Consider the following 25,828-nt stretch of genomic DNA (forward strand, 5'->3'; position numbering starts at 1 on the left):
ATATTTAATAATTATAATATTTATATGATTGATATTCAAGCACATTGTTTTTCTGCCAAGTACTGAAAATTATCTTAATATTCTCTTCTGCTGTTTTGTGATGCTTATATTTTCTTAGATATTTAAGTTCTCCTTTATATATTTAGATGAATGTTATCAAGTGCAGAAAACAATTTTATCTTCCTTGCATATTTTCAAAATGGTCTCTCTTCCTTAGGTTGAAGCCATGGCAAGGTTTTATGAGTCTAGCTTCATATAACTTAGAGTTAATTGAAAAGTTTTGAAGCGATGCTTCTTTTGGGTAGTCTACCAGCCTTAGCTATTGCTTGTAATATGGGTTTTTGTCATGATCTGTATCTCCACATGGAATTGAGTGGAATATTAATAGATGGTGCAACAAAGAACTCAAAATGCCATTTAAACCTCAAACACTAATATTTGAACACATTCCCTAACGTCTTTATAAAAGCATAGATGTGTGAGTGTGTCTGTGTTTATATTCATATATCTATGAAGTGCTCTAATAAATCTTAGCTCTTATTTTACAGCCTGAGTGATTTTGACTTGCTCACATCCTCCCTTGCTAGTTAAGCTGTGCTTCTTTAGGAAATGAAATTAATTATCCATTTATTCTTCCTTGATCCTTGTCTTTAAACCTTGTCCCTACCCATGATAAAACCATGCTTCACAGTTCCATTCATTGTTTTTATAATCTTTAGTGTAGAATATGGTGACTTTTGTTTTTTAATTACAAACATATTCAAATTCACCTTTCCTTTCTACATTTTTCTCCTTCTTGTTCCTAATACATTTCCCCTTCAAAGAACTCTAATGGTTTATAGTTTAATAGGTCTGATATGTTTCAGAGAAATCGTGTCATCTTTCCTTCAATAAGACATATTTATTAAAGTTTATCTCAATAGACCTCTTCTAAAGGATGATGGTAGCTCATCTTCCACATGAAATATAAACAGTCTTAATAAATTGTGTTCTGAAATTAGATGCATGGGACCTATTATTTCATGTTTCATTTTAAGAGAGTAAAGATTCTTTTAGGGCCAGCCCGGTGGCGCAAGTTCTGCTTCTTGGCGGCCTGGGGTTCGCGGGTTCGGATCCCGGGTTTGAACATGGCACGCTTGTCAAGCCATGCTGTGGTAGGCGTCCCACATATAAAGTAGGGGAAGATGGGCACGGATGTTAGCTCAGGGCCAGGCTTCCTCAGCATAAAAAAGAGGAAGACTGGCAGTAGTTAGCTCAGGGCTAATCTTCCTCAAAAAAAAAAAAAAATCTTTTATAATTTCAATACTTCATTTTTCACTTAAGCTATTATTATTATTTATTACAAGTAAATAGTAAAATTGAAATCCTCAATATGACTTTCCTGATTTTCAGTATAGTATTTAATGAACTAAGAAAACAATAAAAGCCAATTTTGACCCCAGAGCCTTTTCTCAGTGAAATGCTCCTTTCTGTCAATTGTTAATGGATCTTTTGGTATTTAAAGTAAGGCTGCCTCAAAACTTCTCAGGGATAGTTAAAACAAACCCACACACAAACAAAAGGCAGATGTCACTAGTAAGTTGGTGGCCTGTTTCACTGAAAGCAAAATCACCATATAAGATTGTTTAAAGTTGCCAGAATCTGGATGTTTTTCTAATGTACTAAAAATGATTGTTAACCTGCGGAACCAAAAGCTATTGAAGGGCAAGGAACCATTTTATTCTTCTAAATGACATTCATATGGCCTAAAATAGTTAAATGCCAATGTGCTTCATATAAATGATGTACATCATAGAAGATCCTTGAATTTGGGAATAAATTTATATAGTAGTATGAGGGAAAGAAATGACTTAAAGAATTATCCCAGAGTGCTGGTTCTGGTTACATGTCTTAAATGACTTTTCAGTAATGTGTAGGGAATTGATATCTGGTCCAAAAAGAGCAAATAGCATAGGAACAGAGTAATTTTAAAAAACCTGCCATATGCAGTAACTCATGAGACTTTTTTTGAATGACCTGGCTTTACCCGTCTCTCTGACCTTTGTGTGTCCTTTGGCCAATAGATAAGAGGTGAGAAGACATTTTTCCACTGGATGAATCACATTAAAATAACACCTTTAGTCTAGTTTTGCTTGGTGTTATCCTGAGATATGTGGTTTAACCTCTAGATAGCATGGTCAGAGGACCGATTATTACAATTTAGCTGTCACCACCATGGTTACTAATGCTAGATAATACAAAGTGTAATCATTTGCCATTGATTACCCTTAAGATTTGTGCTGTATTTGAGTCTATGTCTCTTGGGGTGAATAAATATCACTTTTACTGGTTGGCTGATGGTTGACGATAGTCAGTTTACTAATAACTCCATCTACTTGTTGCAATCAGTGGTGATTCTAATTGTCCATTGCTTGACAACTAATGTTTGTGACTGTTAAAATAATGATAGTGCTTGGGTTTGATATTTAAGGGCAGAAAGATGACAGAGGAGGTTCATCTCCCAACATGCGAAGTGGATTCATGACTGCGCTTTCATTGAACTTTCTCGTTCTTGGGCAGTGCTCTGGGAATGGCTGGATGAGGTAGACTGCAAGGATGTGGCTGCATTGTGGTGCTAGGGAGGCTAGACTTCAAGCTTCAGAGTTCCATTCTTGCCAGTAATTTCCGTTTTCCATTGGTGGTGCAGAAGCAGACAGAAACCACAGGATAAGAGACCAGAGGAACTTAGACAAGAAGAAGATTCCCAATGACTATGTTACGTCAGACAGTAGAGACCCTTCCTCCATTTTCCAGCAGAGATGCAACCCTCCTAGATGTTTATGGGTCCCTAGAGAGCACAAACAGGATCTATTAGTGCCTGAGCTGGATTTCCCTGTCAGTTCAGCATAACACGGTCTCTGACTTGACATAAATTATTTAAACACAGTTAAGAAATGCCACCTTTGTTACACAACTGAATCTGGGGGCTGAGTGATGTTTCCTACGTCATTTATTTGGAATGTACTGAATTTTAGTCTTTTCACATGCTATTTAGAAAACAAGAATAATTCTGATTCAAAAGCTCTAGATATGGAATTGCGGAAAGCACTATTAGTGAACAAAAAGGCACAAGGGACAGTCAATAAAAATTTGCATCATCAGAGCCAAGGGATCTGTCAAGTTCCTGCACAGTTTCCTGGGGATTCTTCTCTCTCTCCAGCTCCATCACATGCCGTGCCCCTATTCAGGGTCAGTTACCAGGTAGACATCTCCAGCTCTTTGCCACTTCATTTTCCTTTTTTTATCCCACCCAAGATAGATGGAGGACTGACACAGTCAGTAAATTCTGTTTATATCCTGTTCTAAGGGGACATTTCCAGTAGTAAATGAAAAGCTCTGATGATTATCACCTCAATCTGAAAGATTTACAAATTCCGCATGAATGGGACCCATCTCTGCTGAAAGTACACTAATTCAGCCTCTTTCACATCAAATTAAAGGACCTGGGCCTCTCAAGGCCAGAAGGGTAGAATGAAATAGTGTAAGAGGAAAGAGAGAACAGAAAAAAATGCTAGATTTCCACATGTCTAGTTGGGTTATTTGTGTGGATCAAATTTTGGTAAGCTTGTGACATTTAGATAACCCTTGAGGAAGGTGCTTTCCTCTATCCTTCAGATCAGGGGGTTTTGAGTCCTGTCACAATATATTCATAAATACTTACCCACATTACAAAGCACAATTGCATATTTCCAACATTACAGAATTTACAAGAAGTAGTGTTATTTCTCCAAAGAACTCGGTACCTTATACAATTCATCAATTCAACTGATTTGTTATTCAGTGTGATTTAAAATTAGATGGAAAAAAAAGCAGGACAAGATTGTTTGCCTGTCCATGATTATATTGAATTTTGTGCATAAATCTGCACATCTTTATAACGTGCCCATTCAGATAAATGTTTTTACTTAAAGAGGTTGCTTTTCATCTTATAGAATATATTATATTTTGACATAATATTAACAAAGATTTTGATGTTATTTTAAAAATGTGCCTCATGATCTATATGGAGGCTTTGTCATTTTCCAGAAAAGGGTCTCTAAAATCAGATTTCCCTGATTAATTTTTATACGTTATGAATTATTCATCATTTATTCATTATGAACCAAATAGGCTGATATTACAGAACTCATAAAACAAGATAGTAATGTAACACTAAATCAAAGCCAGCCAGTTGAAATGCAGAGCTGTCTTGCTTTCATGTGTTTCTTATTCTAGAAATGATGTCAACTGGTGCTGCAACATTTGTATCAAATCAAAGAGCGGATAGAAATTTATGATATTATTTTCTTATTCTAGTTTATCATATACTCCAAATATGTTTCAAAAACCACCGAACACACAGCTGTGTGGGTGCAACAAGATAGATCTATAAAACAGAAGTGTGTTTTAAATAATTTTATCAGGTTTTTTATGATTACTTGAATTTCTTGTTCTTTTTGTTTTTCAACTGAAAAATGGTACATCAAATGTTTCTCTATTTATTGTTTCTGTTATACGATGGTCACTGATTTTGATGAACTATGAAGTGTTTGGCAGTAGTAGCATAGAAACAAGTGCCTTTTCCTAGGTTAAAGGTAGTGTGTCTTGACTGGCAGAGATTCAAGCCTGGGACAAAGTTACACACACAGAGTGGCACTGGGACTTGGGAGTTCTTTCCAAGAAGATGAATTCTAGACAACAGACTTTGCAGGGGAGGGGGGCCCAGGCAGGACCCTGTAGAATTGCAGACATGTTGTAACTTTTCAGAAAAAAGATTTCATTTTCGTGACTGTGCATGCAGACATGGATATTGGAATGTATCTGTACTCGGTCTCATTCCAAAGCAATTTGAAGTCACTTCAAATATTGCATATTATAGGCATCATCCCAAAACTGTTTAATAGCTAAAAAAATTGTGGAGTAGTTACCAAATTCTAGGCATCATTCTTTATGTGAATTAATTCATTTAATTGTCCCAAAACTCTATGAGGCAAGTGATTTTATTAGGAACACTTTACAGATCTAAAAACTAAGATCTAGAGAATGTACGCAATTTGCCCAATATTGCCCAGATAGCATGCTATCACATGGGATATAAAATCAGGCATCTGGCACCAAAGATTGCCAAAGGGAAATAAGACTGTAATTATAAAACACGTTATTTTGTTCTTACAACTACAGTTTTGATAATAGTGAAAATCCAAAAACTCTTGGTTACTATTATCTTGAAAGATGGATTTGGGTCAGTAGTTGAATATCTTGTCAATTCTTCAATTATTTTTAGCTTGATAATTTTTAAATATGTTTACGCAAATTTATAAATTATTTTCAGTGCGAGTGTTGGTCCCACTAACACTGTCCACTATTACTGCAAAGGGGTCTCAATGTTTTCTTTCTGTGTATTATACTAAAGACAGACTCCTTTTCTTTAACATTTATCATAGATGAAGGAATTTTTTGCTTCATCTTGTAAATAAAACCCAACATTTATTCTACAATAGATGGAATTCCATATATGAACAGGAATAGTAGAATAAATACCCACTGAATACAAAGATTTACTTAAAATAGGAGTTCTGAATCTTTTTCAGTGGCTGTCAAATAGGCACTAGATCACTCTTTTTAAAACTATGTTTGTGGGTAGCTAAGGTGGAAGTTAGGGACAGCAATGGTGCAACATGTGATTAGCATGAGGGCAAAGTGGGTGGGTTGTGTTTCAAGTCTTGCTCTTTCCTTTGTTGTGAAGTTCCATTTAAGTTGTGTAGTGGTGTAGAATTCCATTTAAGATAAAACTGATGAAAAAAAATCTGCTAATGAAAAAAGTTAAATAGCTTGAAGTTGCCTTCCAAATTCTTGGAAGATAGTGAGTGGAATGTCTCCTGACTTGAATCTACTCTCAACTCCAACTGTAGTCCTCTCTTGAGCAAAGGAACTGCCAGTTATCTCAAGGCAATTAGGGCTTGCAGTGTCACAATGGGTCATTGGCTCAGTGAGGTCCTGACTAGGAGATTTTTTGCAAGTGCTTCTCATCCCTGGATTGTATGAGGACTTGGGAGCCAGAGTAAGGACACTGAGAATGAGTATCTGAATGCAGGTCTTCTGAGAAGAGCTTGGTTCAGAAGCCCCCGGACTTCACTGGAGAAGAGAGAGATTTTCCCTCTTGAGGGAACTTGGTCCCTGGCTCACAAGAAGCTGAGAAGAAGCCAAACTGACAGCCTGAAAGTGCCCTTGCTATTGAGGAATGGAGCCTGAGGGAAGAGATGTTAGATGTTCCTCCTGGCATTTGGGGACTTGATTAAAGGTTGACTGTTAATCTAAGGATTAAGCCATTGATGGAGAGATCACTGTACCTCAAACTATTTGCAAGACTTTTGAAACTCTAGGTAATAGAGCTACTCTACCCAAACCCCAAAGAGAAGTAATGTATGTAAATGGTCAGGAAAGACCAAGTGGAGTACTTGGAAAATGTCACTAATGACCAGAGCAGATAAAGTCCAGGAGAAAAAATACCTAGAACATCAACAGACATGCAAGTCTAGCACAAAAATATTGTCTGCAACTAAATTTTGAGGAAGATTAGCCCTGAGCTAACATCTGCTGCCAATTCTCCTCTTTTTGCTGAGGAAGACTGGCCCTGAGCTAACATCTATGCTCATCTTCCTCTATTTTATATGTGGGATGCCTGCCACAGCATGGCTTGATAAGCAGTGCATAGGTCTGCCCCCAGATACCTGAACCAGCAAACCCCAGGCCGAAGCGGAGTGCACAACCTTAACTGCTACACCACTGGGCCAGCGCCTACTCTAGATTTAAAAATCAGAAGATTAACTGAAGGAGATGCTCACACTATCAGTATTTGATTTTAAATCCTTGGAACATCAAATGGAACTCATATCTCAAAGCACTAAATGAAATGCAAAGACATGGTTTAACATATATGCTGGTTGCCACCAAATATCCAGTATTTCCTTTCTCCTTCGTAATGGAAATCTCATTTTATTTAAAGTGATAAAATATCCAAGTTAAAAACTATGTTCCCCAGCCTTCCATGCAGTTAGGTGTGGCCGTGTGACTCAAAGCAGACCAGTGGAATGCAGGCAGAATTGTTTTGTGGGATGATTGCTGGGCTAGAAACACGATGATTGGAGCCTCGGATGACACTCTGACCAGTAATGATGGAGACTGGCATTAGCATGGCAGAGAAGGACCCTGGGTTCCGGAAGAACTCAGAGTCTCTGCTTCTGAACTGAGTTGCCTCCCCTCTATCTTCTTTTATGTGAGAGAGAAATACCTTTTATTTTATACAAGAAACTGTTATACAGCAGAAACTATTTGGAACTTATGTAATTGACAATCCTAAGAGAATTATAATAGACTTGGAAGAAAATTTCAAGAGACATAGTATAAAAAGTCAGCCTTGAAGATAGAAGAAAATGGAAGAGAAGAATGTGAAAGAATTAATCAAAAACACAATGGAACAAAAATCCCCTGAATTGAAGAAGTAATTGCGTCTGTGGTCTTTCCTGAAGAAATGAGTTACAGAAAAGGTTTGTGAAAAAACAAGCAGACTGAAAAGCAAGCTAAAGGCAGCCAGCAAATGGCAAAGCAAAAACTGGTAAAGCAACTTGAAAACGAAATTCAAGAATAGCTTATATATATATTTTAACTATAAAACAAGAAACAGCAAGAGGATTAATAAGATAAAAATCTTGTTTTAACGACTTAGAAATTGAGAATGCAATCTTAGATAATACTTGATCATAAAGAAACATAAGTTACATTAACAAATAAAAGAACACTTCATATCAAAACATTAAAAATTGTAAAAATGTATGACTTTAAATGCCTTCATTTTTAAAGAAGAGAGATGAATATTTTTTTAATTAGATGAGAGGCTATTAATTCAAATAAATTTAGGGAGAAAAATGACAGAATAAAACTAAATATAAACATGTAAATAAATAATAAAAATAAATTAATAAAATTGAATGAATGATAATAGAATGTATACTACCAGTTAATATATCCAAAAACTGGTTTTTTGAAAAGACTACTAATACGAGCTTCCTTTATAGACCTTACCCAGGATAAAAGAATGTAAGTTTAGGATTAAGAAAGGAAATCAAACCATAGATACAAAAATATTAAAATATTGTAAGAAAATTACTCCATGTGAATTTATGGAAATTAATTTTTAAACCTGAATACAATGGATAAATTTTAGCAAAATATGCATCATGTAAATCGACCCTAGAAGAATACAGAAACTTGAGAAAGACAAATTGCTATAGAAGAGTTGAAAAGTAAAAGAGCTATCACTAAATAAGACCATAGGATTAGAAATTTTATACATAAATTGTGTCTAATCTTTAAAAAAGAAACTTGCAAATATCATGTATATTATGCCACATAATAACAAAGTATGGAATGTTCTTTCAATTATATTGAAGCTGGTTTCACTGTCATCCCCAAATGTATAAGTGCAAAAAGAAATCTAGAGGCCGATTTTACTTATCACTGTTAAGTCAAAATTCTAAAGAAAATATTAATAAAAATGCCAGCAAGTATTAAAAGTATAATAAGACACTTAGTTCCCTTTCACATTGTACCATGTTGGGTTGTGTGATAAATAGAATAGGGCAGATATGATGTGCTATCACTTTTGAGATTAGATTATGAAAGATACTTCAGCTTTAATCTTGGTCATTCTTTTTCCTCTCTCCTCTTCACTCTCTCCTGTCTTTCTTCTTTTCCCTCATCTCATCTCCCTAGCCCTCTTTTCCCTCCTCTCCCTCCACTCTCTCTGTCAATCTTTCTCTCTCTCTACTTATACTGAGGGTAGCCAGCTGCCATGATGTGAGTAGCCCAATGAAGAGAGTCATGAGGAACTGAAGCTTCCTGTCAACAGCCTTGCAGGTAAGGTTGCAAGTGGATTTTCCAGCCCCAGTCAGGCTTTCGGATGACTCCGCAGTCCTGCATGACATCATGACTACAACCTCTTGAGAGAGGCTAAGCCACTTGTTTCCTGAGGCTGCTTGAATCACTTCATTCAGAAGGAAAAATAGAAATTTGTAAAAGCGTTCTTTGCATCCCAACTTGCTTTTTAATCTCATTCCTATGCCACTTTCTTGAAGTTTTACTCACTCTGAAGAATGATCTTTTCTGTGTGAAATCTTCCTTTCCTTCTGTAAATGTTTTTAACCACTTCCTTATTTTCACTTTTGCTCTAACTTGTATTTTCTGTCTATTTTATTACTGGCAATATTGGTGGACACGTTAATCTTTCAACTAACTGTAGCTGATGATTAGGGCAATGCTGTTCCCGTTACCTAGCATAGGATCTGGCACATAGTATATTCTCAGTATATATTCTTTCAATTTAATAAGAAGTGGCATCAAGGAGGTTTGAAGCAAAGTGTGGAGATGCATCCATGAAACTGCAGCTCAGTTTTGAAGGGAATAGCAAACACAAAGTAGGGTCCCATAGAGAGAGGACACAAATATAAGTCACAAAATATAATGCAGCAGTTTATGTACAGAAAGGATGTAGAAAATCTAGGTCTGAGTGGTAAGTTTGATTGACTGCTGAGTCATGCGAATTCAGAACTAGAGCTCTGTCGAACCCTTTTACAAAAAGCCTGTATTGATTTCACAAACTTCTGATGGGCTGAGTCAACAGGAAGAGGGAAGTGGACTGAGCTGTGAGAAATTGGGAGGAGGGAACCAGGCGTATTACTACATGAGGCTGATTCTGAGAAAAATAGTTACAGATAGAGATAAAGTACTAGTACTCCAAGAGATACAGATTCCCTCAATTTGAGAATAATGCCCTCCATCTCTACATTATATAAAGGGTTTTTATAAGAGCAACACAATCCAAGCCTCAGATTATGCAATATGTCTTTTTTTCTGTAATATATATATTTTAATTAAAAGAGAATCAGCAATAATACACTATAAATTCTTATTTTGACACCAACCAAAATAATCACCTGGAAAAGCCACTTTTTGTTACAAAGTCCAAAAGACTCTGTCGCATTTAAATCATTAAGAACTAGAGAGAAATACTATCGCACACCATAATAGACATTACACCCGCAAACATTTTCTCAGTCTTTATTGTAACACTGCACGTGCAGTTGGTGCACAGCAAGCCAGTGTGGCATAGAAGTAAAAGCAAAAACATGCAAACGAGAGAAAGAAAGCCACAGGGTAAAATGGTGAAACGATTACCAGTTCAAATTTATAATCAAACAAAATTTTATAAATCAAATTTATATTATTGGGTTTATTAAAACAAATATTCCTATATCTTGTACTCTAAGATTTAACATTTACTTGATGCAAACTAAGTTCAAAATTTGTAGTAGAGAATTAAAAAATGGGATGGTTTTGTTGCTACAGTAACATATTTAAATAGTCACTCTAAAGCAAAAAAGAAGAAATATCAGGATATTTGATAAAATGTATTTTGCAAATTAAAACAGTATGTAATTATGCAACTTGGAAGTCATGCAGTGTTTTTTTTTTATTTAAAAAATTATTCAAACCAAAAAAAATTGGTAAAAATGGTTTTAAAGAGGGTATGCAGTAAGGTTTTGAAAAACAGATGGATGAGGTAAGACTTCAGGCTGGAGCTGAGGCAAAGCAGAGTAAATCAATGAGCCTAAGCGTTAGAATATTATGTATTGTTGGCAATTTTCATGACTAAAATAATTTTTCTTGCCTGTAAATTATCAATTCATATCATTGACTTTATTTATTTATTTATTGAATTTTTTTGCTGAGGAAGATTAACCCTGAGCTAACATCTGTTGCAAATCTTCCCCTTTTTTTTGCTTGAAGAAGATTAGCCCTGAATTAACATCTGTTGCAAATCTTCCCATTTTTTTGCTTGAAGAGGATTAGCCCTGAGCTAACATCTGTGCCATTCTTCCTCCACTTTATATGTGGATCACTGCCTCAGCATGGCTGATGAATGGTGTAGGTCCGTGCCTGGGATCTGAACTAGGCCACTGAAGTGGAGCATGCTGAACTTATCCACTACACCACGGGGCTGGCCCCCATTCACTAAGAATTTTAGTGATGTCCTTTCTAAGTTTCTCTTTTACAGGTGAAGAATAGGAAATGTATGTTTTTGCTCAAGACACGGTGCTGATATTTTTCTAGTGCGCGTACTTCAAATTCTTCACTTAAAGGAATGAAATAAAGGCATGGGTACCATTACATGAGTGTCTGCGGTGGGTAGTAGTTAGCCATCTCCAGTCTCACTCTTCCTCACACTTCCATCCAGAATAAAACAAAGGCAACTCAATAAGTAGATATTTGACGTTTGACATGGATCTCAAGCTCTTGAGAAAATCTATTTTTGATGCAGTCGAACCTAAAAAGTATTAAACATGTAGCAGACATTTCTCCCCTTGCTGTCATTATCAAGCTTCTCCTACTGGATTAAAATAGACAATATATTGCTCTATTGTTTTTGTCATTATCAATATCTGTATATTCCTCTTTTAATTTCTCCCTACCTTCTTCCACTTATTAAAAAAAGCACACCATGGCAAACTCTCATAAACTTATTATTTTTAATACAATAACAAAACATTTTTATTGTCATTTTAGTTTTTGAAGTTTTATAAAACATCCTTTTATATATGTTTGTATACATCTAAAATATCTTCTTTTTGAGTAATGAACCACACTAATGGTAAGGGAATAGGAGGAACATTACAGTGTGAAGTCCATATATCTAGGAGTCTGTGTGCATAGACTCCTTCTGCTTAATCATTGAACTGAATGACATTCATTTGCTGCAAGGACCAGTTGTTTCCTCATGCCCCTACTCAGATCTTAAATCAATAGGTAAGTTTCCTCATCAGTGATATGTGGTTGGTAATGGTGATGAATGGCGTTAACGACAATTTAGGGATGTTTTATTCAGTCTTTAAAAGCACCTGAATAGACAGGAACTTGCTGAAATTGCACTTATAATTTGAAGGATGACGCTGGGTCAAACCACAGAGTGCAGTAAGGGCCATTTTGCATTTTATTCAGTGAATATTTCACTCCTAAAAGATAGTTTAATCCATCTTAAAAATTGTTGAGTCATAAACAACTGATTAGATCAATGAGCAACATATCTGAGAGTTTTGATAAACCAAAGCAAATCCTCTTCTCGCTGAGGGACACATAGAATGGATTGATAGAGTTTGCATCAAAACAAGTATGAGAAGTGTCCAATTCCATCTGATCAATGTTGAGGCAAATTAGAATTGATTAGAAGATAAACAGCATATTATAGACACACTTTGTCTTCTCGTTTAGTCTCAAACAAATTATCCTTATTACTCTATTAGAATTTAATTTCTACGCACTTACTGCTTTCAAGAAATGGTTTTGCAGATCTACACTTCGAAGTCTAGACTTAGTATTTGATATATTAGTCTATTTTTATTTCCTTTTTCCTGAATTGTAGGAACACATACATCAAATTACATTGGTGAATATATTTCAAACCCTGGAAGTTTACTGTTACATCACAAAGGAAGGTGAAAGGAAAAGAATATTATGGAGATAAACCTTCCTCTTCTGATAATGTTGAAATAACTGAAAACCCTTGTGATAAATTCCTTTTTTTTCTGCTTTTTCTCCGCAAATCCCTCCAGTACATAGTTGTATATTCTAGTTGTAGATCCTTCTAGTTGTGGCACGTGGGATGCCGCCTCAACTTGGCCTGATGAGTGGTGCCATGTCCGCACCCAGGATCCGAACTGGTGAAACCTTGGGCCGGAGAAGTGGAGCACGCAAACTTAACCACTCAGCCATGGGGCCTGACCCCCAAGTGATAATTCTCAATAGAAATTTATTATCACTGTAGTCATTATTAATATATTCATTTTTCAAGTTCACTTTTCACATAATTTTCACTCTCTGATTATAAGCACAAGAGCCCTTTCTCCTACTTTATATATTTTACTGATACATGTATCCCACGGTACAAAGCATTGTCTCCTGGTTGTGTAGTTAGATGTGATCGGAAGAGGGCTCACTTGTAAAATAAGTTTTGAGAGGCTGGTTTCCAACCCTATAGAAGTTCTCAGAATATTTACTATGCTAATTTACATCGCAAATACCAAAAAATTAAAAAGCAGTCAATGTATCATAAAATTTATTTGGCAAAAGACATCTCACTGAATTTTGTTGTGTGAATGAATTGAAGAAATGACAGAATTTTGAGTGCAGTGTAATAAATATAAGGCTGTTATTTCTAATTTTAAATACTCCCTAATTTTACTTATATTTTTATGCATCAAGTTCATATGTTGTAAAAATATGGAAAAGTATTGCTTGTAAGAAATACTTCCATATCATACTACTCAGAAGAAGCCAATAAACTTTTCTGTTCTTGTCATTATACACACTCAAAATAACACCCACAAACACATTTAAATAATAAAATATTCAAAACTACAAATATTTTATATACATATGTATGAAGATCTAGTATTTATAACCTGTCTTCTCAATTTAACATAATTTTGTAAGAATTTCTTCAGTGATTAACTGTTCCAGAAAGTGTTGTATAACTTACATGTAATGAAAGAAGAAAGGTTAAAATATAGATAAAATTCATTAGACAATTGTGAACAAAAGTAATTCAGTGATCGTACTATCAATACTAATCAGAATAATATCAATGACTAAAAGTTTCTTCCATAATAGCCTCAAATTGGAAATAACCTGAATGCCTATCAGCTTTTGAAAGTATAAACATATTGTAACATATCCATAGAATGAAATATGACTCAGGAGTAAAATACTCGAACTTATACATGTAACAACATAGACGAATCTCAAAAACATTGTAGTGTGTAAAAGAAGCCAACCACAAAAGATGGGATACTGTATGATGCCGTTTATGTGAAATTCTAGAAGGGGAGAAATTAACACAAAAAGCAGATTAGCATTTGTGAGGGGTGAAGGGAAAAGTCAATCCCTTTTTTTGTAGGATGATATGAATCTTCTGTATCATGATTGCATTAGTGCTTACATGACTGTGTACATTTGTCAAAAGTCATAAACTCGTTAACTTAGAATTGATGAATTTAATTTTATGTAAATATTCCTCAATAATGGTGTTTTTATTTTAAAAATTACTTCTTTTATGTAGCATTCCTCACTAGCCCATCTCCTATTTCGTATACTCTTGTCGTACCACACACATAGTCTGTTAGAGTGTTTATATTTGCTCTAGTCCTTAAAAAAATGTTTACTGGCCCCCATTAGGTTGTCCTTTAAAGAAAGAAAAATATTTCATCCACTTTTCTATGTCTAGAAAGTTTCCTGGTAATAAATAGTCAAGTAACATTTTAGAGAATAAATAATTCAGAGAAGAAAATCTCTGATGGCGTATAATGTGGTATTGAAATTCCAGAGGAGTATTAGAGAACACATACATGTTACTCATAGAAGGAGTCACACTAGTTTTGCGTGTGGGGTCAAGTACCTACAATAAAGAATTGTGAAAATCTCATTTCAAAAATTTGTTACATTGAAATAATTTTTTAGTCTACTTAATTGTGAATGTATATATATATATATATGAATGAATATATATATATATATATTTGAAGGAAAGTGTATAACACTCTTTTAATCTCTTGTGAAATATCCTAGAACCTCTATAACAACAAGATATAGCAGTTTAATAAATTGTTTTAAAAATGATCTTAAAAAATGAAGTTGACTGTTGATAGAGTAATAGTAATTATTTGTTGTATCTGAATTTGTCTATCCTTAGACCCAAGATGAAATCTTGTTAAGTCCAAGGGTCAGCATTTGCCTCTGGTTTGTTCCTGTTGCAGAGTGAAGGGTCATTATTTCTCTATTGTCTCACACGTATGAATACCAGTCCAATGTGCATTATATGTTCTTAGTTTTGATAAAGGGAAACCTTGAAAATGAACTCTGCTTTTTCAGAAGAACAAAATCTATAGTATTAACAAAGATAGTAATGACTATTTTTGGTGAAGACAACAAAAACCATTATATACAAACTATATTGATGTAAAATTGTGTATGAGTCAAGCGTGTATGTGTATATGTATGTATGTATGTGTGTGTATGTATATATCATAATTATAGCTAATAATAATTTTAACCTGAATTTATTAGCCATGTACAACATGCCAGACATGCTGTGGGCTTTGAAAGTATAGCAAGGAAGTATTTTTAAATAGAATCTAAATTACTTTTCACTCTGGGTAATGTTTTCCTCCATTTCAGTACCTTTTGTTGGTGAAAAAAGGTCATCAGGCTGAGGCTTGTTCTCATGGGAACTGGAAAGAGAAATGATATTTGGAATTAAAATGTCTTTCTTTAGTTTTGGTTTTGACATATAATTTTTTTTTTTACATTAGTAAAATAATAGTCTTGAAATTTCAGAGGTAGAGAGAGAGATTAAGAAAGAGAGAGAATAATGTTTTCTTGGAATTCCTCAAATTCAAATTTTAAATATCATAAACCAGAAGATAAAAGAAGGATCAGTGTGTAAGCCATAACATAAAAGAGCTAAAAAAATATGATGCAAATGACATTTCTACCTCAATGGAACAGTTCTGGCACAAAAATCTAAGGGAATAAGAAACAGAATAACAAGAAGTTACACTCATGGGTTTTGCCACTCCTCAGGTTAAAGGTTAAGGGTAATAGTAGAAATATCCAGATAGATCTGTGGAGTTAGGTAGTGAATTTCAATGCCTTGAAAGCTCTCAAGATTTCCAGAAAATGCTCATAGGCAGTTTTGTCCTAAATTTAACATGGCCTTCTTAAGAAAGAGTTTCAATGGCTGTGGAAGGTACTAAGTAGATGAGCCTGGGTAAAACCTTAGTGGGTTACACATTCTCAGTGTGGAGAATGCAACAGAACGTTGTCCCAGGGATCTCAAGAGAAGAGTAATAGTCTATCAGAAGAGCCATAGATTCGGAAGAAGCTGGTGGCAGAATATGGGCATCTCCCAAATGGAGTCAAAGACAGGTCCACAGTAATTAGCAACAGTGTCTGGCCCCAAATATAAACGACTTGGTAGGACCTGGCACAAAACAGCATGTAAAGTGCGGGATCCCCAATGATGCCCTGGGCCAAGCTCTATCAGAGTGAAAAATAAACAAAACAAACAAAATACAAAGGTCAAAGAATGTAAGCCAAGTAGAATTAAACACTTTAACCAGAGCTCAGGGAGAACCAATACCACTCAGCCAATACCCAAGTGGAAACTAAAGCTTTTCACGTGCATCACCATCAAAGAAAGAGGAGCAGGGCAGTCCTCGAGAAAGGAGGCAGCCCCCAAAGAAGACTTTGTTTTAAACCACCAATGTACTTAATTGGAAAGAACAAACATTCCTGCCATTGGTGACAATGGAAGTCTGAGATCAAGAGAGTTACAGGAAACAGGGGTTTGAGCCTCATCCGATTTCTCAATGTATGTCTATTCACTAGAATCCTTGCAATCATCTTGCCAAGTGAATTCCATCATCTTCCTGTCTTGATAAAACCAAGAGGCTCAGACAGGTTGATTGCCTTTCCTGAGGGATCAGTGCAAAGTGAGAGGTGAAAGGTTCAAAGTCATTTCTGCTGGGCCCTGAATCCTACAAGCTTCAGCGGCACCTCAGTGTCTCTCCCTCCAGTGGCTGCAATGAATGGCTAGGCTAACATTCTGTGATCTCTCCACTCTGTGGAGAAACCTGACAGCATCTTTGCAGCAATATTAGAAAAAGATTATTTCCAGCTTCTTCTGTTAAGCCTCCAGCTATGTAGCTTGGGATTCAAAGGATCATGTGAGGACATGAAGACTTGGATAGCTGGGAATCATATTTTGCTTCTAAGATTTAATGTCTGAAAATTTGAGTTTAATTATGGAGTCTTTGACTTCCTGGGGGTATGAACTTTGCATAATTCCTTCAAGGCTTAGGTGATTTTTTTTTTTAATCTGCAAAAGGGAGACGACCTATCTCACAGACTCATTACTTGAAATAATGAATATGACTTGGAATAATGTATGTAAAAGTACTTTGTGAGTGTTAAAAATCTAAATCTATATATACACACACATATGAATTTATACGCATGTGTATGTATTATGTATATATTACAATAAATATTATTAAAATCACCTGCAGTTATTTTGTGGAGCTGATCAAGCTAAATAGGACTAAACATAGACCCAGGAATATATTCAAAAGGCAAATATTTTACAAAAATTATTTGAAGACATATTTTACTTAAAGAATTCAGCAAACACTTATGCAAATACTGAAAATAACTGGAAACAATTAAATTCCATAACGTTAAAAGATGAACTACACAAAATAGCACTGATATATTAAGTTTCACTCATACTAATTTATATTCATGTTGTACAGTAGTCAAAATCTGTACCAAAAGTTCTAACTACATAGAACTTAAAGGACAGACTTTGAGTTTAACTAGTGGGGAAAAAGCCTTGTAAAATGTAACCTATGTATGTGTATATATATATATATTCTCCCTTTAGGTCTTACTGAAAATTGGATTCCAGTAGGACCCATGGGATAATTTAATTGTTAGCTCTCTGAATGACATTTTGACCAGTTCTAAGAACAGTGTCAAAGTCCGTACCAGAACAGGTAAGTGCTACTTGAAACTGAGAAGTTAGATTAAATGATCACTAGGGTTTTTTGTAAATTCTTTCATTATATCGTTTCTGTGCTTGATTTACCTGACTTGAAAATAAAAAATAAGTATAGAGTAGGGTACATGGCCTTGGAAAAATAATAGGCAAGCAAATTTTGATTATTACTTCCTTATGTCTTCTCCTGCCTCCCATATGTATTCTTACAGATTTTTTTTTCTTGCTGTGGAAGATTAGCCCTGGGCTAACATGTTTTGCCAATCTTCCTCATGTTTTTTTTTTTTTGCTTGAGAAAGATTTCCCCTGAGCTAACATCTGTGCCAGTCTTCCTCCACTTTACACGTGGCTCACTGCCACAGCATGGCTGGTGAGTGATGTAGGTTTGCACCCAGAATCTGAACCTGTGAACCTGGGCTGCCAAAGCAGAATGTGCTGAACTTAACCACTATACCACAGGGCTGGCCTCCAGATGTACTTTATTAACCCAACTTTCTCACATAGCTCCTTAAAGGATGCCAAAATTTGGGGATATATTAGTAGGTCAAGAAGGATAATTTTAAAAGCTAAGCATAAACAAAGTTCTATAGACCTTTTTCCTCTTAATATTTAAGCAAGATTATCTATGTATCTATCTATCCCTCTATCATGGAAGCATTGATTAGGAATTAGTTAATGGAATAAACATTGATTGAACTCATACTATTTCACCAAACTCTGATTAGTTCTGGGATACAAGAACCAAAATCATGGTACTTGACTGAAAGATTTTTATAATCACACAGATCACACAGTTGAGTATGTCAGTTATGGTGTCAGGAGGAAAAAGGACAGCACCATTCAAACAGGGTAATGGAGGAAAGACTAATGAATCTTTTCTTCAAACAGATGTGTGCAGGTTTAAAGGAAAGCAAGAATGAATGAAATGCAATAGTGGGGCATCTGCCAATCCTAGCTCTGGAGGGTTAAATGGACTGAACAGTTACTGAAATCTAGAGAGAACTCTAACTGTTGGATAGAACCATGCCCCTCAGCAGAGAAACATAGAAACTGCAAATTGTGACCCACTAGGTAAGGAGCCTGGGGGAAAATATCATAATATGTCTCCCTTTCAAATCTCTGATTTCCCATGTACCTCCATTAGCTGAACCAAATCAGAAGACAGAGAGCAAGGGAGCTCTAGTAATGCAGCTTACAGAGGAGAGCTCCCCTGGGTGTAGAACAGAGTGGAGGAGGTTGAAGAGGCAATTTAGAGAGACACATGGACAACATCCAATGTCTCAAAGAAACAAAGAATTATAAATACTCTGTGATGGATTTTAAATAGAGATATAGAAAGGATGGAGATTGGATACAAAAGAGCGTGTATCAGTTCTAATAAGATTCAGGGCAAACTTTACACATGAAGCGATACATCATAGCCTCCTGGTTAAAGGATGTTGCAGATGAGCTCAGAACAAGACAGAGAGAGGAGTCACTGAAATGAAAGTGAATGAAATTGCTCAAGGATACTATAAGGATTAGGTGAAGAAGGTGGAGGGGGCGGGATGAAGGGGATAGTGGTTAGGGAGAAAATTGTATGCAGCAGAAGAAAGAGATTAAAAAAAAGTAAGCATAGGTAAAAAAACAGTGGGGTACTTCATATATGGGGTGGCCTGGAGGCGGCAGTTTTGGTGGTTTGTAGAGGTATAAGGTGGTGATGCTAGAGCAGCAGCGGAGGCCTGAAGGAACGCAAAACAAATGTCACTAATAAAAAAATGAGAGATGAGCAAAAAATCGAAAAGCTTGGAAAAGGATGGCTTGTTCCTAGGAAATGAGAAAACACTTTATGTTATGAGAAACAGACTTGTGTTTAGCATTATATTTAGTTGACACATGACATGACTTCTCAACCACTTATATCAGCTATTTAATCAGTATTTTTCTTAGGGACATTTAATGAATATGAGAAAGTAAAACGAAAATGAAGTATTGCCTGTAATCCTACTTTCTAAGAACAACAACTTTTGTCAGACTTCAATACGTATAAGTTTGAAAAAATTTTATGTAATGTTTTATTGATTTTTAATGGAATTTAATCATCTAATGCATATCGAGTGGCTAGTATGTGTGAGATATTATAACGTAGTTAGTTTCTTTAGATTGTTATTAAATCTATCTCTGTTAAATCTTATTACACAGCTTAAATATATAAGGCTATAGAAAGGTTCAAAGAAACAATGGAAAAAGTTAATACAAACGTTAAACAAAAGAAAACAGTGCAGCTTTTAAGTAGACTTTAAAGCAAAAGGAATTGCTAGAGATAAATGGGTTATTTTCTAATGTTAAAGTGTCAATAAACCGTGGAGCTATACTTCTAGATTTGTATATACCAAAAATAAAATTATTGAAAATATGCAAAGGAAAAATTGGCATGACTGAAAAAGAAAAGATAAACCCAAAGTCAGGGAGCCCTTAGTGCATAGTTGTCAAAAGTTAATAGAACAAATCAACAAAAATCAGTGTTTATAATAGAACAGAACAACCCAATTAACAAAATTTGCCTATCTGGTATATCAAAAGAACTATGCAATCCACAATTACCAAATAAATAAAATTATATTGTTTTCAATTACGCAGGAAACATTTCCAAATGTGATCATAAGCTGAGCTATAAGCAATTTAAATCATTCAAAGTATAGGTCTGATCAGAGTGGGATTAATTTAGGTAACAATAAAAACAAATAATTAGAAATTTCTGAACAATTTGGAAATTAAGCAACACATTTCTGAATAACCCACGATTTTAAAAAAAAATCACAAAGAAATTAATAAAATATTTTACCTAAATGATAATAAATATGTGGATTATCAAAACCTGTGGGATGCAATAAAGCTCTTGAGTTAATATTATCAAAATAAAAAAGGAAAGGTGAAGAATCAATGAAGATGCGATAAGGAAAGAACAACAAATCAGACCCAAAGGAAAGGAAAGGAAACGATGAGAAAAAATATTTTCAGTTAGAATGCGCACATGTACAATGGAACACGTTTTTAAAAAACGGAACCAGCATTAATCTCCATGGGGAAACAGTGAAAGCTTTCTCAATTAGATCACAAAGAGATAAGGATGTCTGCTATCATTTTTTTTAACATTTCATTTGAGGTTTTAGGTCATGCAAGAAGTCAATAAATGCAGAAACATAGAAAAAATAATAAAACATTACTTTTAGGTAATGCAACTATGTACCAAAGTAATCTATAGAAAAACTTATAGTTTATAAGGAAATTTAGCAAACGATGAAAAAAAAAGGTTGATTTCCAGAAATATGTCACATTTCTATGGACAGCAATAAACAGAAAGATGAATTTTAAAATAGTGCCATTTTAAAGAGCATAACAATCACTATCTTAAAAAATCTAACAAAACTTATGAAAATTCTCTACCTGGTGAACCATGACCATTACTGAAACAATAAAGGTTATCTAAATTAAGGAAGTAATAAACCATATTGATGGAATGGGAAAACCATTATTATAATGATGGCAGTTATCTGCAAATAGATTCAGTGCAATTTCAGCCAAAATCACAGCAGTTTTAGTGTGGAAATTCACAAGTCGAGTCGAAAATTGGTTTAAAAAATGCAAAAGTCCAAGATTCACCAAGACAACTTTGAATGAAACAAAAAAGAAGGATGTATGGTGTTTCAGTATCCATTTTAAATTTATAGTAAATTAGACAGTAGTATAGATGCAAAGATATGTAGTTATATACATGAAACAGAACAGAGAGTTTACAAACAGAGCTATGCAAAGATAGTCACATAATTTATGAAGAATTGAAACTGCCACGCAGGGAGAAAAGGACAAACATTTCAATAAATGATGCTGGGTCAATTGCATATCCATACAGGGACATACAAAAAAGTGTATCTTGATCCCTCTACAACAGACAGACACATTAATTCCACATTTAAATACAAAATACTGAGGAATCTGTGAAACTCTCTAAGAATAAACATCTGGATTTGAAAAAGAGCTGCAAGGTCAGTGTTCAAAAATCAATTGTATATCCCAATAATAGGAAAATTAAAAGCAAAATATATTTCATTTAAAATAGGAACAGAACAAAAATAATTATAAACAAATGCAGCACAAGATATGCAACACCTCTACTTTGAAAACTATAAAATATTGCTGATAGAAACTGGAGAAATAATCAATAAATGGAGGGCTATTTTAGGTTTTCAGATTGAAATAATTGATATTATTAGGACACCAATCCTTTTCAAATTGATCTATGTATTCAATGCATTTCAATCAATACTGTAACAATTTTTTTGGTACAAATTGACAAGCTTTTTCTAAAATTTGTATATGCATTTATTAATTAATTAATTTATTTTGTTGAGGAAGATTGGCCCTGAGCTAACATCTGTTGCCAGTCTTCCTCTTTTACCTTGAGGAAGATTGTTGCTGAGCTAACATCTGTGGCAATCTTGCTCTATTTTTTGTATATGGGATGCCTCCACAGTGTGGCTTGATGAGCAAGGTGTAGGTCTGTGCCTGGAATCCAAACCTGTGAACCCCTAACGGTGGAAGCAGAGCGTGCAAACTTAACCACTATGTCACTGGGCCAGCCTGCATACATGCATTGAGAATTGCCAAAAGGTATTGGAAAAACAAATTGGAGAACTAAAACCACTTAATTCCAATATTTGCTAAAAAGCCGACAATGTGGTAGTGTCCTAAAGATAAATTTATAAAGGAATTGAGCAAAAAATGAGTCAAGAAATACACATAATTGTATAATTAATTCATTTAAATATTGTACCAAGGTAATTAAGGAGAAAAGTAAGTATTTCAATAAATGATGTTAAGCTAATTATTTATCCATGTGGAAAATAGTGAATATAGATCCCCATGTCAAGCTAACACAAAGTTAGTCTAATTTAGATTGGCTATTACTTCATATCATGCACAAAACAATTGGAATTGTATCATAAACCTAAAAGTAAAAATTAAACATGTAGAATATCTACAAGAAATAGAAGAGGATCTTCGTTGCCTTGGGCAGGCGAATGTTTCTTAGAGATGACACAATTCTTCCTAATCATAAAGGAGAAAATGAAAAACAAGATTTATCAGAAATAAAAATTTTTGTTCATCAAAATACACTATTAAACAAAAGTTCAGTCATAGATTGGGAGAAATTAATTGAAATACACTGATCAGATCTATTATGTATTCAGAATGATAAAGAACTTTAACAAATTAATAATAAGAGGAAAACAACACAAGTGAAAACACACAGAAGACTTGAACACACGCTTCCCAAAAGGAGATACACAAACTGCCAAAAAACGCATTGAAAGATGTTCAAAATTTTTAGACATAAGGGAAATGTAAAGTCCCATCACGATGAGACTTCAGACCCACAAGAATGGCTTTTATAAAAATTAAATAGTATGTCTTGGTGGCTGGAACTTTCACATATTGCTCACGACAGAGTAAAATTGTGCAGCCATTTTGGAAACTATTCAGAAGTTTCTGATAAAGTGAACCCGCACCTACCCTACGACCTACCAAATGCAAAACTAGGTATTAATCCAAGTGAAATGGAACCATTTTTCCATAAAAATACTTGAACATGGATGCTTATGGTAGGTTTTTACATAATAATTAAACACTAGAAACAATCCATTTGTTCACGAATAGGAGAATGAAGAAAATTTTGGTACACCCATACAGTAAAATACTACTCAGCAATAAAAAGAATGAACTGCTGAAACATATAATTACATGAATGAATTTCAAAAACCCTATGTTCAGCAAGAAAACTCAGATGTCAAGGAGTAGATACGGTAAGAGTCCATTTATATGAAGTTCAAGCACAGAAAAAATTAGTCCATGCATCTGTAAATCGGAGTGGTGTTTGCTCCTGGAGAGAAGGATTGGACGGGGGAAATCAGTAAACGTTCTGGAGTGATGGAAATGTTCCACAGCTTGATAAGCTATTTGTTATACAATATTTTCAAAACTCATCTAATTGTACGCTTCACTACGCATCTCACTGTTGAAAATTTTACCCCAATTTGAAAAATAAGGGTGTTTTTACATATAAAAATTAATCAATTCCAGATATATTGTAGCTCTAAATGTGAAAAGTGAAACAACAAATTAGCTAAAAAAGATTATAAGCTTTGAAATAGCAAAGGAGTCATAACAAGGATACAAGAAGCACTAACTTTAAAGGAAAAAATATGATAAATTAGATAACATTAGATTTAAGAACTTCACTAACAATACCAGTAAGAGATGAAAAATCAAACTCATATCTGTCTGAGAAATGAATTATATTTTGAATATAGAAAGATGTGTTAAATTAATTTTTAAAAAGTGTAAGCAATTAGGAGGAAAAACTTAAAAATAAGATATCAAGATTTCCAATAAACCATGAACATGTTGTCAACATCATTAGTCACTCAGGAAAATACACGCCACATCCCTACTGAAATACCACCACACAGTCACAAAAATGACTAAAACTAAAATGAGAAAATTAACAAGGGTATTGAGCAATTATAACCACCATTGGGAATTTAAATTGGCAGTATCAAGTAACATACTTATATCCTATGATACAGCAAATCTGATCTTTGATATATGAACAAAATACACACACACACACGCACACACACACACATAGATGGAGAGAGAGAGAGAAAGGGAGAGAGTATGAGAGAAAGAGAGAAACATCTAGCTGTTACATCTTGGTGTTCTTAGTTATTCAAATTGTTAAGCTTTCTCTATGTTCTGATTCTGCTTCAACAAGATTTCTCATACTAGAAAGGAAACTGTATTTTGGGAATTTGTTTTACTCATCTGTCATCATTGAGATTTGCTGTCACCTGTCGTTCATTCAACAAATTCTTTTTATTTTTGTTTTTTTCATTGAAATATGTTTGACATGTAACATCTTGCAAATTTAAGATGTACAGTGGGCTACTTTGATACATTTATACATTGTAACATGACTGGCATTGTAGCAATAATTAGTACCTTTATCAGGTTACATAATGACCTTTTCTTTTTAATTATGGTAATCATTAAGTTATAGGCTCTTAGCAAGTTTGATGATTAGAATACAACATTGTTGTCTATATTCACTATATTGTGCATTAGATCTCTAGGGCTTATTTACTACTTGTTGCAATTTTTTTTTTTTTAAAAGATTGGCACCTGAGCTAACAACTGTTGCCAATCTTTTTTTTTCTTCTGCTTTTTCTTACCAAGTCCCCCCAGTACATAGTTGCATATGTTATTTGTAGGTCCTTCTAATTGTGGCATGTGGGATGCCACCTCAGCATGGCCTGACGAGTGGTGCCGTGTCCACGCCCAGGATACGAACCTGCAAAACCCTGGGCCGCTGAAGCGGAGCGCACAAACTTAACCACTCGGCCACGGGGCCAGCCCCTTGTTGCAACTTTTCACACTTAAGCAACATCAGTCCTATCTCCCCCTACCCCCCAACCCCTGGCAACCACCATTTTACTTTCTGGTTTCAGGAGTTTGGCTTTTTTAGATTCCAAATATAAGATCATACAGTCCTTGTCTTTCTCTGTCTGACTTACCTCATTAGCATACGATAGTCAAGTCCATCCATGTTGTCAAAAATAGCAGCATTACTCAAAATAGCTGAAATATGGAAACAATCTAAGTGCCCATCAACAGAAGAATGGATACAGAAGATGTGGTATATTTATACCATGGAATATTACTCAGCCATGAGAAGGAACTCATCCTGTCATTTGCAACAACCTGGATGGACCTTGAGCATATCATGCTAATTGAAATGTCAACAAACTTGTATGGACCGCTTATGATGAGATAGGTTCTGTTCTAAGTGCTGATTAACAATACCCCCAAAGTCCAATCCGTTCTGGACTATTCACAGGATCAGCAGACTGAGTCTTCAGTAGAGAACAATACGTTGAAAAGGTAAAAATCATTCATATGAACATATTTTATTTTAACTTTCCTGTGAATAAAATGGGTCATTTGATACAGTGTACACTTGTCATGTCTTTCCTTAAAAGGCATTGTTTACATAGATCAATATCGATACTCTTTCCATGATTAAAGAAATGTAAAGTTACAGAGGCA

The 25,828-nt window shown here is 34.7% G+C and overlaps 1 long non-coding RNA gene across 1 annotated transcript in view; it reads left to right on the plus strand.

The window, feature by feature from the left end:
- Nucleotides 1–25,828, plus strand: part of LOC139084998 (uncharacterized) — a 664,841-nt gene that overhangs the window by 210,970 nt on the left and 428,043 nt on the right. The gene's annotated exons all lie outside the window — the stretch shown is intronic.

This window comes from Equus przewalskii, chromosome 8 (assembly GCF_037783145.1).
Source record: "Equus przewalskii isolate Varuska chromosome 8, EquPr2, whole genome shotgun sequence".
Taxonomy (NCBI): domain Eukaryota; kingdom Metazoa; phylum Chordata; class Mammalia; order Perissodactyla; family Equidae; genus Equus; species Equus przewalskii.